Source organism: Colius striatus, unplaced genomic scaffold (assembly GCF_028858725.1).
Source record: "Colius striatus isolate bColStr4 unplaced genomic scaffold, bColStr4.1.hap1 scaffold_60, whole genome shotgun sequence".
NCBI lineage: Eukaryota > Metazoa > Chordata > Aves > Coliiformes > Coliidae > Colius > Colius striatus.
In genome coordinates this window covers 733384-748383 of record NW_026908534.1, presented here as the reverse complement: position 1 = coordinate 748383, position 15000 = coordinate 733384, and positions in this window count along the sequence as shown.

Here is a 15000-nt window from a genome sequence, read left to right as displayed (position 1 = left end):
CGCCCCGCCGCGCTTTTTTTTTTTAAAGGGTAGACCTGGCAACCGTCGCGCCCTTGGTATTTGACGGGGGATAGGAAAGGTAGACCTGGCCACCGCCCCGCCGCTTTTTTTTTTTTTTGCCGGGGTAGACCTGCCGGTCCCGCCGCGCTGCTTTTTAAAGGGTAGACCTGGCAACCGTCGCGCCCTTGGTATTTGCCGGGGATGGGGATGGTAGACCTGGCCACCGCCCCGCCGCGCTTTTTTTTTAAAGAGTAGACCTGGCCACAGTCGCGCCCTTGGTATCTGCCGGGGGATGGGGAAGGTAGACCTGGCGACCTGGTGAAAGACCCGCCGCAGTGCTTTGCCGGAGGCGTAGACCTGGCGACAGCTCCGCCGCTTTTTTCTTTTTTTTTTCCCCGCCTACGAGGGACAAGACCTGACAGCCCGGCCGCCACGTTCTTTCGGATGGGTAGACCTGGCGACGATTTGCCGGCGGCGATGACCTGGCCGAAACCGAACCCCCCGCCCCCCCTTTTCCTCCCCCCCCCCACCCCCGCCGAATTGCCAGGGTAGGTAGACCTGGCGGTAGCCCCGCCGCATTTGGGGTGGTTTTTTGGTTTTTTTGTTGGTTTTTTTTTTTTTTTTTTTCCCCCCCGCCTACGAGCGGGTAGACCTGGCAGCCCGGACGCCACGTTCTTTCGGAGGGGTAGACCTGGCGACGACCTTGCCGCTATGATTTCCGGCGGGGTAGACCTGGCCGCAACCTAACCCCCCTTCTCCCCCCCGCCCCCCCCGCGCCCCCCGCCGATTTGCCAGGGAGGGTGGACCTGGCGACAGCCCCGCCGCTATCAGCTGCCGGAGGGGTGGGAAGACCTGGCGAAAGACCCGCCGCTTTTTTTTTTTTTTTTTTCCCCCGCCTACGAGGGGCAAGACCTGACAGCCCAGCCGCCACGTTCTTTCGGATGGGTAGACCTGGCGACGACCTTGCCGCTATGATTTGCCGGCGGGGATGACCTGGCCGAAACCGAACCCCCGCCCCCCCCCCCCCCTTCCCCCCCCCGCCGATTTGCCAGGGAACGTAGACGTGGCGGAAGCCCCGCCGCTTTTGGGGTTTTTTTTCCGCCTACGAGGGGGTAGACCTGGCGACGACCTTGCCGCTATGATTTGCCAGCGGGGTAGACCTGGCCGCAACCGAACTCTTCTTTCCCCCCCAACCTCCCCCCCTCGCCGATTTGCCAGGGAGGGTGGACCTGGCGACAGCCCCGCCGCTATGATGTTCCCGAGGGGTAGACCTGGCAGCCCAGGCCGCCGCGTTCTTTCGGAGTGGTAGACCTGGCGACGATCTTGCCGCTATGTTGTTACCGGCGGGGTAGACCTGGCCGAACCCGAACCCCCCGCCCCCCCCTTCCCCCCCCCCCCCCTTCCCCCCCCACCCCTCCGCCGACTTGCCAGGGTAGGTAGACCTGGCGGTAGCCCCGCCGCTTTTGGGGTGTTTTTTTTTTAGTTTTTTTTATTTTTTTTATTTTTTTTTTCCCCCCGCCGACGAGGGGGTAGACCTGGCAGCCCGGACGCCACGTTCTTTCGGAGGGGTAGACCTGGCGACGACCTTGCCGCTATGATTTCCGGCGGGGTAGACCTGGCCGCAACCTCACCCCCCTTTCTCCCTCCCCCCGCGCCCCCCCCGCGCCCCCCCGCCGATTTGCCAGGGAGGGTGGACCTGGCGACAGCCCCGCCGCTATGTTTTTAATCATCACACACGCGCAAATTAAAACTCCTGGCCCTGGAAATGACTTCCGCCGATGTGTGTGTCCATTGAGCGTTGATTGCTCTTAGCGTAGCAACAAACTGTAATACATGAATTAAAACTGAATGAAGAGGATTCATCCCAATTCGATTCTTAATTCAAAGGTAGTTAGCTAGTGGGGTTTTTTGTTTTGGTTTTTTTTTTTTTTTTTTTTTTTTTACTCATAAACAAATGAACTTCATCAGCTAATTGTCTAGTGACAATGAATTAACTAAGTAACGAATTCACAGATACCCATTTAGCTTACCTCGTCGAGGATGCCGCCTGGCCGCAGAATCTTCCGAGCAAACAAAAACACGCGCATGCCGCTTGCACCCCGTTCCTCTTTTCTTATTGTTCCTTTGCCCGCCCAAACCTTGCAAACAGACGCCTGCTGCGGGCCCTGGGTCCGTTGCCCCTCTCCGCCGTCACCCCGACAACGGGTTCATTGTGACGCAGGCCGTCCCCCGCCCAAACCTTGCAAACCCAGGCCTGCTGCGGACCCTGGGTCCGTTGCCCCTCTCCGCCCTCACCCCGACAACGGGTTCATTGTGACGCAGGCCGTCCCCCGCCCAAACCTTGCAAACCCAGGCCTGCTGCGGGCCCTGGGTCCGTTGCCCCTCTCCGCCGTCACCCCGACAACGGGTTCATTGTGACGCAGGCCGTCCCCCGCCGAAACCTTGGAAACCCAGGCCTGCTGCGGGCCCTGGGTCCGTTGCCCCTCTCTGTCGTCACCCCGACAACGACTTCCCTGTGACGCAGGCCGCCCCCTGACCAAACCTTGCAAACCCAGGCCTGCTGCGGGCCCGGGGTTTTGTTCCCCTCTCCACCGTCACCCCGACAACGACTTCCCTGTGACGCAGGCCGTCCCCCGCCAAAACCTTGAAAACTCAGGCCTGCTATGGGCCCGGGGTCTCTTGCCCCTCTCCGCCGTCACCCCGACAACGGGTTCATTGCGACGCAGGCCGCCCCTGACCAAACCTAGAAAACCCAGGCCTGCTATGGGCCCGGGGTTTTGTTCCCCTCTCCACCGTCACCCCGACAACGACTTCCCTGTGACGCAGGCCGTCCCCCGCCAAAACCTTGAAAACTCAGGCCTGCTGCGGGCCCTGGGTCCGTTGCCCCTCTCCGCCGTCACCCCGACAACGGGTTCATTGTGACGCAGGCCGTCCCCCGCCCAAACCTTGCAAACCCAGGCCTGCTATGGGCCCGGGGTCTTTTGCCCGTCTCCACCGTCACCCCGACAACGGGTTCATTGTGACGCAGGCCCCCCCCCGACAAAACCTTGCAAACCCAGGCCTGCTGCGGGCCTGGGGTTTGTTGCCCCCCTCCTCCGTCACCCCGACATCGGCTTCCTTGGGCAGTACCTGATCGCAGTACCTGATTGGGTGCAGGACCCTCCCGACTTAGCCGAACGGCCCTGAGGACGAGGAGCTACTTCGCTGCTCCTTTCCAGGGAATGGGGTCGACTGGGAGCCGACACGAGCGCATCACACGGACACACGCATGCATGGGGCGCATCGACGCGGCTGATGACACGGGCTGCAAGACAACAAGGTGGCGTTATCAACACAGTTGCAAACCTTTTCTTGTCCCTTCCTGGCTTTCGGACTCCTCACCCACTGCCGCCCTCCGCTGCAGGCCCACGGTCCGTTGCCCCTCTCCTCCGTCACCCCAACAACGGGTTCATTGTGACGCAGGCCGCCCCCACCCAAACCTTTCAAACCCAGGCCCGCTGCGGTCCTGGGGTTTGTTGCCCCTCTCCGCCGTCACCCCGACAACGGGTTCATTGTGACGCAGGCCGTCCCCCGCCGAAACCTTGCAAACCCAGGCCCGCTGCGAGCCTGGGGACCGTTGCCCCTCTCCGCCGTCACCCCGACAACGGGTTCATTGTGACACAGGTCGCCCCCGCCCAGACCTTGCAAACGGACGCCTGCTGCGGGCCCTGGGTCCGTTGCCCCTCTCCGCCGTCACCCCGACAACGGGTTCATTGTGACGCAGGCCGCCCCTGACCAAACCTTGAAAACCCAGGCCCGGTGCGGGCCCGGGGTTTTGTTCCCCTCTCCGCCGTCACCCCGACAACGACTTCCCTGTGACGCAGGCCGTCCCCTGCCCAAACCTTGAAAACCCAGGCCTGCTATGGGCCCGGGGTCCGTTGCCCCTCTCCACCGTCACCCCGACAACGGGTTCATTGTCACGCAGGTCCCCCCCGACAAAACCTTGCAAACCCAGGCCTGCTGCGGGCCCGGGGTTTGTTGCCCCCCTCCTCCGTCACCCCGACATCGGCTTCCTTGGGCAGTACCTGATCGCAGTACCTGATTGGGTGCAGGACCCTCCCGACTTAGCAGAACGGCCCTGAGGACGAGGAGCTACTTCGCTGCTCCTTTCCAGGGAATGGGGTCGACTGGGAGCCGACACGAGCGCATCACACGGACACACGCAGGCATGGGGCGCATCGACGCGGCCGATGACGCGGGCTGCAAGACAACAAGGCGGCATTATCAACACAGTTGCAAACCTTTTCTTGTCCCTTCCTGGCTTTCGGACTCCTCACCCACTGCCGCCCTCCGCTGCAGGCCCACGGTCCGTTGTCCCTCTCCTCCGTCACCCCGACAATGGGTTCATTGTGACGCAGGCCGCCCCCGCCCAAAACTTGCAAGCCCAGGCCTTCTGCGGGCCTGGAGTTTGTTGCCCCTCTCCGCCGTCACCCCGACAACGGGTTCATTGTGACACAGGTCGCCCCCGCCCAGACCTTGCAAACGGACGCCTGCTGCGGGCCCTGGGTCCGTTGCCCCTCTCCGCCGTCACCCCGACAACGGGTTCATTGTGACGCAGGCCGCCCCTGACCAAACCTTGAAAACCCAGGCCTGCTGCGGGCCTGGGGACCGTTGCCCCTCTCCGCTGTCACCCCGACAACGGGTTCATTGTGACGCAGGCCGCCCCTGACCAAACCTTGAAAACCCAGGCCCGGTGCGGGCCCGGGGTTTTGTTCCCCTCTCCGCCGTCACCCCGACAACGGCTTCCTTGTGACGCAGGCCGTCCCCCGCCCAAACCTTGCAAACCCAGGCCTGCTGCGGGCCCTGGGTCCGTTGCCCCTCTCCGCCCTCACCCCGACAACAGGTTCATTGTGACGCAGGCCGCCCCCGACAAAACCTTGCAAACCCAGGCCTGCTGCGGGCCCTGGGTCCGTTGCCCCTCTCCGCCCTCACCCCGACAACGGGTTCATTGTGACGCAGGCCGTCCCCCGCCGAAACCTTGGAAACCCAGGCCTGCTGCGGGCCCTGGGTCCGTTGCCCCTCTCCGTCGTCACCCCGACAACGACTTCCCTGTGACGCAGGCCGCCCCCTGACCAAACCTTGCAAACCCAGGCCTGCTGCGGGCCCGGGGTTTTGTTCCCCTCTCCGCCGTCACCCCGACAACGACTTCCCTGTGACGCAGGCCGTCCCCCGCCAAAACCTTGAAAACTCAGGCCTGCTATGGGCCCGGGGTCTCTTGCCCCTCTCCGCCGTCACCCCGACAACGGGTTCATTGTGACGCAGGCCGTCCCCCGCCCAAACCTTGCAAACCCAGGCCTGCTATGGGCCCGGGGTCTTTTGCCCGTCTCCACCGTCACCCCGACAACGGGTTCATTGTGACGCAGGCCCCCCCCCGACAAAACCTTGCAAACCCAGGCCTGCTGCGGGCCTGGGGTTTGTTGCCCCCCTCCTCCGTCACCCCGACATCGGCTTCCTTGGGCAGTACCTGATCGCAGTACCTGATTGGGTGCAGGACCCTCCCGACTTAGCCGAACGGCCCTGAGGACGAGGAGCTACTTCGCTGCTCCTTTCCAGGGAATGGGGTCGACTGGGAGCTGACACGAGCGCATCACACGGACACACGCATGCATGGGGCGCATCGACGCGGCTGATGACACGGGCTGCAAGACAACAAGGTGGCGTTATCAACACAGTTGCAAACCTTTTCTTGTCCCTTCCTGGCTTTCGGACTCCTCACCCACTGCCGCCCTCCGCTGCAGGCCCACGGTCCGTTGCCCCTCTCCTCCGTCACCCCAACAACGGGTTCATTGTGACGCAGGCCGCCCCCACCCAAACCTTTCAAACCCAGGCCCGCTGCGGTCCTGGGGTTTGTTGCCCCTCTCCGCCGTCACCCCGACAACGGGTTCATTGTGACGCAGGCCGTCCCCCGCCGAAACCTTGCAAACCCAGGCCCGCTGCGAGCCTGGGGACCGTTGCCCCTCTCCGCTGTCACCCCGACAACGGGTTCATTGTGACACAGGTCGCCCCCGCCCAGACCTTGCAAACGGACGCCTGCTGCGGGCCCTGGGTCCGTTGCCCCTCTCCGCCGTCACCCCGACAACGGGTTCATTGTGACGCAGGCCGCCCCTGACCAAACCTTGAAAACCCAGGCCTGCTGCGGGCCTGGGGACCGTTGCCCCTCTCCGCTGTCACCCCGACAACGGGTTCATTGTGACGCAGGCCGCCCCTGACCAAACCTTGAAAACCCAGGCCCGGTGCGGGCCCGGGGTTTTGTTCCCCTCTCCGCCGTCACCCCGACAACGACTTCCCTGTGACGCAGGCCGTCCCCTGCCCAAACCTTGAAAACCCAGGCCTGCTATGGGCCCGGGGTCCGTTGCCCCTCTCCACCGTCACCCCGACAACGGGTTCATTGTCACGCAGGTCCCCCCCGACAAAACCTTGCAAACCCAGGCCTGCTGCGGGCCCGGGGTTTGTTGCCCCCCTCCTCCGTCACCCCGACATCGGCTTCCTTGGGCAGTACCTGATCGCAGTACCTGATTGGGTGCAGGACCCTCCCGACTTAGCAGAACGGCCCTCAGGACGAGGAGCTACTTCGCTGCTCTTTTCCAGGGAATGGGGTCGACTGGGAGCCGACACGAGCGCATCACACGGACACACGCAGGCATGGGGCGCATCGACGCGGCCGATGACGCGGGCTGCAAGACAACAAGGCGGCATTATCAACACAGTTGCAAACCTTTTCTTGTCCCTTCCTGGCTTTCGGACTCCTCACCCACTGCCGCCCTCCGCTGCAGGCCCACGGTCCGTTGCCCCTCTCCTCCGTCACCCCGACAACGGGTTCATTGTGATGCAGGCCGCCCCCGCCCAAACCTTGCAAGCCCAGGACTGCTGCGGGCCTGGGGTTTGTTGCCCCTCTCCTCCGTCACCCCGACAACGGGTTCATTGTGACGCAGGCCGTCCCCGCCCAAACCTTGCAAATGCAGGACTGCTGCGGGCCCTGGGTCCGTTGCCCCTCTCCGCCGTCACCCCGACAACGGGTTCATTGTGACGCAGGCCGCCCCTGACCAAACCTTGAAAACCCAGGCCTGCTGCGGGCCTGGGGACCGTTGCCCCTCTCCGCTGTCACCCCGACAACGGGTTCATTGTGACGCAGGCCGCCCCTGACCAAACCTTGAAAACCCAGGCCCGGTGCGGGCCCGGGGTTTTGTTCCCCTCTCCGCCGCCACCCCGACAACGGCTTCCTTGTGACGCAGGCCGTCCCCCGCCCAAACCTTGCAAACCCAGGCCTGCTGCGGGCCCTGGGTCCGTTGCCCCTCTCCGCCGTCACCCCGACAACAGGTTCATTGTGACGCAGGCCGCCCCCGACAAAACCTTGCAAACCCAGGCCTGCTGCGGGCCCTGGGTCCGTTGCCCCTCTCCGCCCTCACCCCGACAACGGGTTCATTGTGACGCAGGCCGCCCCTGACCAAACCTTGAAAACCCAGGCCTGCTGCGGGCCCTGGGTCCGTTGCCCCTCTCCGCCCTCACCCCGACAACGGGTTCATTGTGACGCAGGCCGTCCCCCGCCGAAACCTTGGAAACCCAGGCCTGCTGCGGGCCCTGGGTCCGTTGCCCCTCTCCGTCGTCACCCCGACAACGACTTCCCTGTGACGCAGGCCGCCCCCTGACCAAACCTTGCAAACCCAGGCCTGCTGCGGGCCCGGGGTTTTGTTCCCCTCTCCGCCGTCACCCCGACAACGACTTCCCTGTGACGCAGGCCGTCCCCCGCCAAAACCTTGAAAACTCAGGCCTGCTATGGGCCCGGGGTCTCTTGCCCCTCTCCGCCGTCACCCCGACAACGGGTTCATTGTGACGCAGGCCGTCCCCCGCCCAAACCTTGCAAACCCAGGCCTGCTATGGGCCCGGGGTCTTTTGCCCGTCTCCACCGTCACCCCGACAACGGGTTCATTGTGACGCAGGCCCCCCCCCGACAAAACCTTGCAAACCCAGGCCTGCTGCGGGCCTGGGGTTTGTTGCCCCCCTCCTCCGTCACCCCGACATCGGCTTCCTTGGGCAGTACCTGATCGCAGTACCTGATTGGGTGCAGGACCCTCCCGACTTAGCCGAACGGCCCTGAGGACGAGGAGCTACTTCGCTGCTCCTTTCCAGGGAATGGGGTCGACTGGGAGCTGACACGAGCGCATCACACGGACACACGCATGCATGGGGCGCATCGACGCGGCTGATGACACGGGCTGCAAGACAACAAGGTGGCGTTATCAACACAGTTGCAAACCTTTTCTTGTCCCTTCCTGGCTTTCGGACTCCTCACCCACTGCCGCCCTCCGCTGCAGGCCCACGGTCCGTTGCCCCTCTCCTCCGTCACCCCAACAACGGGTTCATTGTGACGCAGGCCGCCCCCACCCAAACCTTTCAAACCCAGGCCCGCTGCGGTCCTGGGGTTTGTTGCCCCTCTCCGCCGTCACCCCGACAACGGGTTCATTGTGACGCAGGCCGTCCCCCGCCGAAACCTTGCAAACCCAGGCCCGCTGCGAGCCTGGGGACCGTTGCCCCTCTCCGCTGTCACCCCGACAACGGGTTCATTGTGACACAGGTCGCCCCCGCCCAGACCTTGCAAACGGACGCCTGCTGCGGGCCCTGGGTCCGTTGCCCCTCTCCGCCGTCACCCCGACAACGGGTTCATTGTGACGCAGGCCGCCCCTGACCAAACCTTGAAAACCCAGGCCTGCTGCGGGCCTGGGGACCGTTGCCCCTCTCCGCTGTCACCCCGACAACGGGTTCATTGTGACGCAGGCCGCCCCTGACCAAACCTTGAAAACCCAGGCCCGGTGCGGGCCCGGGGTTTTGTTCCCCTCTCCGCCGTCACCCCGACAACGACTTCCCTGTGACGCAGGCCGTCCCCTGCCCAAACCTTGAAAACCCAGGCCTGCTATGGGCCCGGGGTCCGTTGCCCCTCTCCACCGTCACCCCGACAACGGGTTCATTGTCACGCAGGTCCCCCCCGACAAAACCTTGCAAACCCAGGCCTGCTGCGGGCCCGGGGTTTGTTGCCCCCCTCCTCCGTCACCCCGACATCGGCTTCCTTGGGCAGTACCTGATCGCAGTACCTGATTGGGTGCAGGACCCTCCCGACTTAGCAGAACGGCCCTCAGGACGAGGAGCTACTTCGCTGCTCTTTTCCAGGGAATGGGGTCGACTGGGAGCCGACACGAGCGCATCACACGGACACACGCAGGCATGGGGCGCATCGACGCGGCCGATGACGCGGGCTGCAAGACAACAAGGCGGCATTATCAACACAGTTGCAAACCTTTTCTTGTCCCTTCCTGGCTTTCGGACTCCTCACCCACTGCCGCCCTCCGCTGCAGGCCCACGGTCCGTTGCCCCTCTCCTCCGTCACCCCGACAACGGGTTCATTGTGATGCAGGCCGCCCCCGCCCAAACCTTGCAAGCCCAGGACTGCTGCGGGCCTGGGGTTTGTTGCCCCTCTCCTCCGTCACCCCGACAACGGGTTCATTGTGACGCAGGCCGTCCCCGCCCAAACCTTGCAAATGCAGGACTGCTGCGGGCCCGGGGTTTTTTTCCCCTCTCCGCCGTCACCCCGACAACGGGTTCATTGTGACGTAGGCCGCCCCCGCCCAAGTTTAGCAAACGCACGGCTGCTGCAGGCCGTGGGTCCGTTGTCCATCTCCGCCGTCACCCTGAAAACGGCTTCCTTGTGATGCAGGTCGCCCCCGACCAAACCTTGCAAACCCAGGCCTGCTGCAGGCCCGGGGTCCATTGCCCCTCTCTGCCGCCACCCCGACAACGGCTTCCTTGTGACCCAGGCTGCCGCCGCCCAAACCCTGCAAACCCAGGCCTGCTGCGGGCCCGGGATCCGTTGCCCCTCTCCGTCGTCACCCTGAAAACGGATTCATTGTGACGCAGGCCGTTCCCCGCCGAAACCCTGCAACCCGAGGGCCGCTGAGGGCCCGGCTTATGTTATCCCGTCTCCGCCGTCATGCCGACAACGCGTTCATTGTGATGCAGGCCGTCCCTCCACTCACGCTGCACCCCGTGACCTGCTGCGATCCTAGCTGCCGTTACCCTGTCTCCACCCTCATGCCCTCAACAGGTACATTGCGATGCAGGTTGCCCCCGCCCAAAGCCCGCACCCCGTGGCCCGCAGCGAGCCCGGCCGCCATTACCCCATCTCCACTGTCACCCTGGCAACAGGTCCATTGTGACACAGGTTTCCCCTATGAGCCCAGCCGCCGTTCTTTGTCTCCACCGCACCTCCCCCCATCCCCCCGACAACCCCACATACTATTCACTGTGATATAGGCTATTCCCCTCCCCGCCCCAGCCCTGCACCCTGTGGCTTGCTGCAAACCCGGCCGCCATTAATCCCTCTCCACCGTCACCCCGATAAAAGGTTCATTGTGACACATGCTGCCTATTGGAGCCTGGCTGCCCTTCCCTGTCTCCGCCGCGCCCACCCCCTCCCCAAACCCCACCGCCCCCCCACCCCGTGCCTCAACCCCCCCCCCCGCCCGCCAGCCTCCCTTCTCTGCCCCACCCCTCCTCGTCGGCCTCGCACACGGTTCACTGTGACACAGGAACACACACACCCCCCCACCCCCCCCCCCCGATTCCTGGACCGTGTGGCTTGCTTCCTTGCCCAGCCGCCCCTACGGGAAGTTGAAGCGGGGAGACTTTAGGACCCAGCGCCGTCTCTGTCTCCTCACTCCTGTCCCTGCCCACCGTTGCCGGCTTTGCCACCGCCGCGGGGAGACTTTAGGACCCAGCGGCGTCTCTGTCTCCTCACTCCTGTCCCTGCCCACCGTTGCCGGCTTTGCCACCGCCGCGGGGAGACTTTAGGACCCAGCGGCGTCTCTTCCTGTTTCCCAGCCGCGCGGCAGAAGGGAGTCCCGGCGCCGTGCAGTCTCGACCCCGGGCTCCCGGGGCACAAGCCCGTGCTCCTGCCCCGACTCCCGCGTTTCTTTCTCAGTCAGTCACTCGCCCTGCTGCAGTCCTGCCTGCCGCCCGCCCCCCCTTGTACTCCACCTGCTGCCACGAGTTGAAAAACAAACGAACGCTGAGCCGGGGGTGGGGGTGGGGGTGGGGGTGTGTGTGGGGGGGAAGGGATAAAAGCCCAAAACCCCCAAAACTCTCTCAACTGACCTAAACAGAAATCTTTGTCAAAAGGGAAACCATCTCTTCTTCAGCCTACCTTTCCACCAGACTCCGGCTCGCCGACCGCCCTGTTGCCTTCCCTTGTGCCAGACCACCCCCCTCCTTTCCCCTGCCGCTGCTGGCGCCACAAATGAGCCCGTGACCCTTGGCTAGGCGGGAAATGCCGCCCACTCCTCCCTGAAGGAGGATCCAGCTACCTCTCTGCGCCTTCCCCCGCCCCCCCTCCTCGGGGGCGCCAGACAGACTGCTTGGAGAGGAGAAGCACCTGACCTCCTCAGGGCGGGAGAGAGAGGAAGGGGGGGGGGGGTGGGCGGGGGGGGTGGTGCTCGCGCGCTTATCTGTGTGTATGTCTGTTTGGGGGGGGAAGCATGTATGTCTGAGTTGGCACCTGCAGACACATTTACAGCTGGTCAACGTATTTTATTCCCGGGAAATGAAGAAATAAATTCAAGCCGGAAAATAAAATTCCAAAAAAAACAACGGTAAAAAGTTTGGGGGGGGGGGGAGGAGAAGGAGTAGGGGGAGGAGGAGGAAGAAAAGAAAAGGAAAAATAAACCCTCGAGGCGCGGACTTGGCAGTGGGGCACCCCATCCGGAAGCAGAGACTCCTAACTCTCGAAAAAGTTGGGGTACGGGGTGAAAAGGTGCGTGGAAAGGTTGGTTTTACGCACAACCAGCTACAGCGGGTGCCACCAGGTGTCCACGGCTGCGAAAGTGTCGCCAGGTCTACCCGGCTCCGCAGCGCCACCCGGTCTCCCGGGCTCCGGCATTGTAGCCAGGTCTACCTGGCTCCGCAACGCCACCCGGCCTCCCGGGCTCTGGCGGTGTTCGCCAGGCCTACCGTGCTCCGCAGCGCCACCCGGTCTCCCGGGCTCCGGCGGTGTTTGCCCGGTCTACCCGGCTCCGCAGAACCACCCGATCTCCCTTTCCCCGCTCCGGCGGTGTTTGCCAGGCCTACCCGGCTCCGCGGCGCCACCCGGCCTCTCCGGCTCTGGCGGTGTTTGCACGGTCTACCCGGCTCCGATGAACCACCCGGTCCCCCTTCCCCGCTCCGGCGGTGCCGCCAGGCCTTCCCGGCTCCGCAGCGCCACCCTGCCCCTCCGGCTCCGGCGGTGTTTGCCCGGTCTACCCTGCTCCGCAGAACCTCCCGGTCCCCATTCCCCGCTCCGGCGGTGCCGCCAGGACTACCCGGCTCCGCAGCGCCACCCGGCCTCTCCGGCTCTGGCGGTGTTGGCCCGGTCTACCCGGCTCCGCAGAACCTCCCGGTCCCCATTCCCCGCTCTGGCGGTGCCGCCATGCCTACCCGGCTCCGCAGCGCCACCCGGCCTCTCCGGCTCTCGCGGTGTTTGCCCGGTCTACCCCGCTCCGCAGAACCACCTGGTCTCCCTTTACGGCTCCGGCGGTGCCGCCGGGCGTACCCGGCTCCGCGGCGCCACCCGGCCTCTCCGGCTCTGGCGGTGTTTGCACGGTCTACCCGGCTCCGATGAACCACCCGGTCCCCCTTCCCCGCTCTGGCGGTGCCGCCGGGCGTACCCGGCTCCGCAGCGCCACCCGGCCTCCCGGGCTCCGGCGGTGTTAGCCCGGTCTACCCGGCTCCGCAGAACCACCCCGTCCCCCTTCCCTGCTCCGGCGGTGCCGCCAGGCCTTCCCGGCTCCGCAGCGCCACCCTGCCCCTCCGGCTCCGGCGGTGTTTGCCCGGTCTACCCTGCTCCGCAGAACCTCCCGGTCCCCATTCCCCGCTCCGGCGGTGCCGCCAGGACTACCCGGCTCCGCAGCGCCACCCGGCCTCTCCGGCTCTGGCGGTGTTGGCCCGGTCTACCCGGCTCCGCAGAACCTCCCGGTCCCCATTCCCCGCTCCGGCGGTGCCGCCAGGCCTACCCGGCTCCGCAGCGCCACCCGGCCTCTCCGGCTCTGGCGGTGTTGGCCCGGTCTACCCCGCTCCGCAGAACCACCTGGTCTCCCTTCACGGCTCCGGCGGTGCCGCCAGGCCTTCCCGGCTCCGCAGCGCCACCCGGCCTCCCGGGCTCCGGTGGTGTTAGCCCGGTCTACCCGGCTCCGCAGAACCACCCGGTCCTCCTTCCCCGCTCCGGCGGTGCCGCCAGGCCCACTCGGCTCTGCAGCTCCACCCGGCCTCTCCGGCTCTGGCGGTGTTGGCCCGGTCTACCCCGCTCCGCAGAACCACCTGGTCTCCCCGGCTCCGGCGGTGCCGCCAGGCCTACCCGGCTCCGCAGCGCCACCGTCTCCCGAGCTCTGGCGGTGTTGGCCAGCTCTTCCCGTATGCGCAGCACCACCCATTTTCTCTTTTCCGGTTCGGCGGTACCACCAGGCCTCCCCTTCTCCGGAGCGCTACCACCCGTTCTCCCTTTACGGCTCCGGCGGTGTCGCCAGGCCTACCCGGCTCTGCAGCGCCACCCGGCCTCCTGGGCTCCGGCGGTGTTAGCCAGGTCTACCGGGTTCCGTAGCGCCACCCGGTCACCCGTTCCCGCTCCTGCGGTGTAGCCAGGTCTACCCGTCTCCGCAGCGCCACCCGGTCTTGCGGTCTCCGTCGCTGTTGGTCAGGTCTACCCGTCTCCGCAGCGCCACCCGGTCTCCCGCGTTGTTTGCCAGGTCTACCCTGCTCCGCAGCGCCACCCGGTTTCCTCCTCGCTCTGGCGGAGCCGCCGTGCCTTCCCGGCTCCGAGATGCCGCCGGGTCTATTTATTTGCTCCGCCAGGTCCACCCTGCTCTGCATCGTTTCGCGGTCTACCCGGCACCGGCATGACGAGCCTTACGGACCTTCGGGGTAGACCTGTGCTCCCTGCGGCTGCCTTGGTGTTTTCGAAGGGGTCGCTGTTTCGCGCTGCCTCCAGTTGCGTCATCGTAGAAAGCGGCAGCAGTACAGCGCCACCCCGGTAAAGTCCATAGTCGCTCTCTTGAAAGCGAAACCGGGCGTGGACTTAGTTTTACATACTATAGGGGCGAGCGGTGACTCGCGCTTGCAGCTCAGCTCGTGAGCGGCTGCAATGCCCGCGGCGCGGCCGGTGTTAAGTGGGGCGCTGGTCGGCCGTTGAGGTGGCTCTTGTCCCGGTGGTGGCTCAAATTGCCTGCTTGCTCGGCACGGTTGCTCTCTCGCGCTGGTATGCCAAACCCCCACCCCAGCACAGTCGAGAGACCCGGGGAAAGTTGGAGAACGGTCGCAACCGCTGTCCGTTGCATGCCTGGCACCGGTGTTGAGGGTTTGGCTTGAAGCCGAGTTCACCCCGGGCAGAGCTTGATGCTTGGTGGCGGTCGCCAGGCACTCGAACGCTGTGGGGGGGAGACTAGCCTGCCCCAGTGGCTTTTCTCTCTCCCTTCTCCTCCGTTGGGTCCCTTGGGATGACCCCGCTGATTTTGGGCAAAAAGGTGAATCAGGACGAGAATTTGCCCCCCCCGATGGTGTCCAGCCTCCCGTGGCTGCCGCCAGCTCCTTTGAGGGTCTGATCCAAGAGGGAATGGAATGTTTGGCGGTGAGGTGGCGTCGCCTCATCCTTCTTTTCACCCCCACCCCCGGCCTTAAGCTGGGGACGCCTGCGAAGCGGGCAAGAGTAACACACACAGGGGCTGCCGCTCCCGGCGGTTGGCCAGTCCAATGCAGATGAACTCCGGGGGTTGAGAGTCTCGAGCCTGCTCCCGTGGCTTTTGCTGGCTCTCCCCCCCTAGAACGCGTTTTTCTTTCCGGCCTTAAGCTGGAGCCCTGTCCCCCCCTGCACGTCGGGGGGCAGAGCCGGTGCAGCTGCCCGCTGTCATTGGCGGTGAGCTTGAGTCGTGCAGGCGGCCGTAGAGTCTTGAG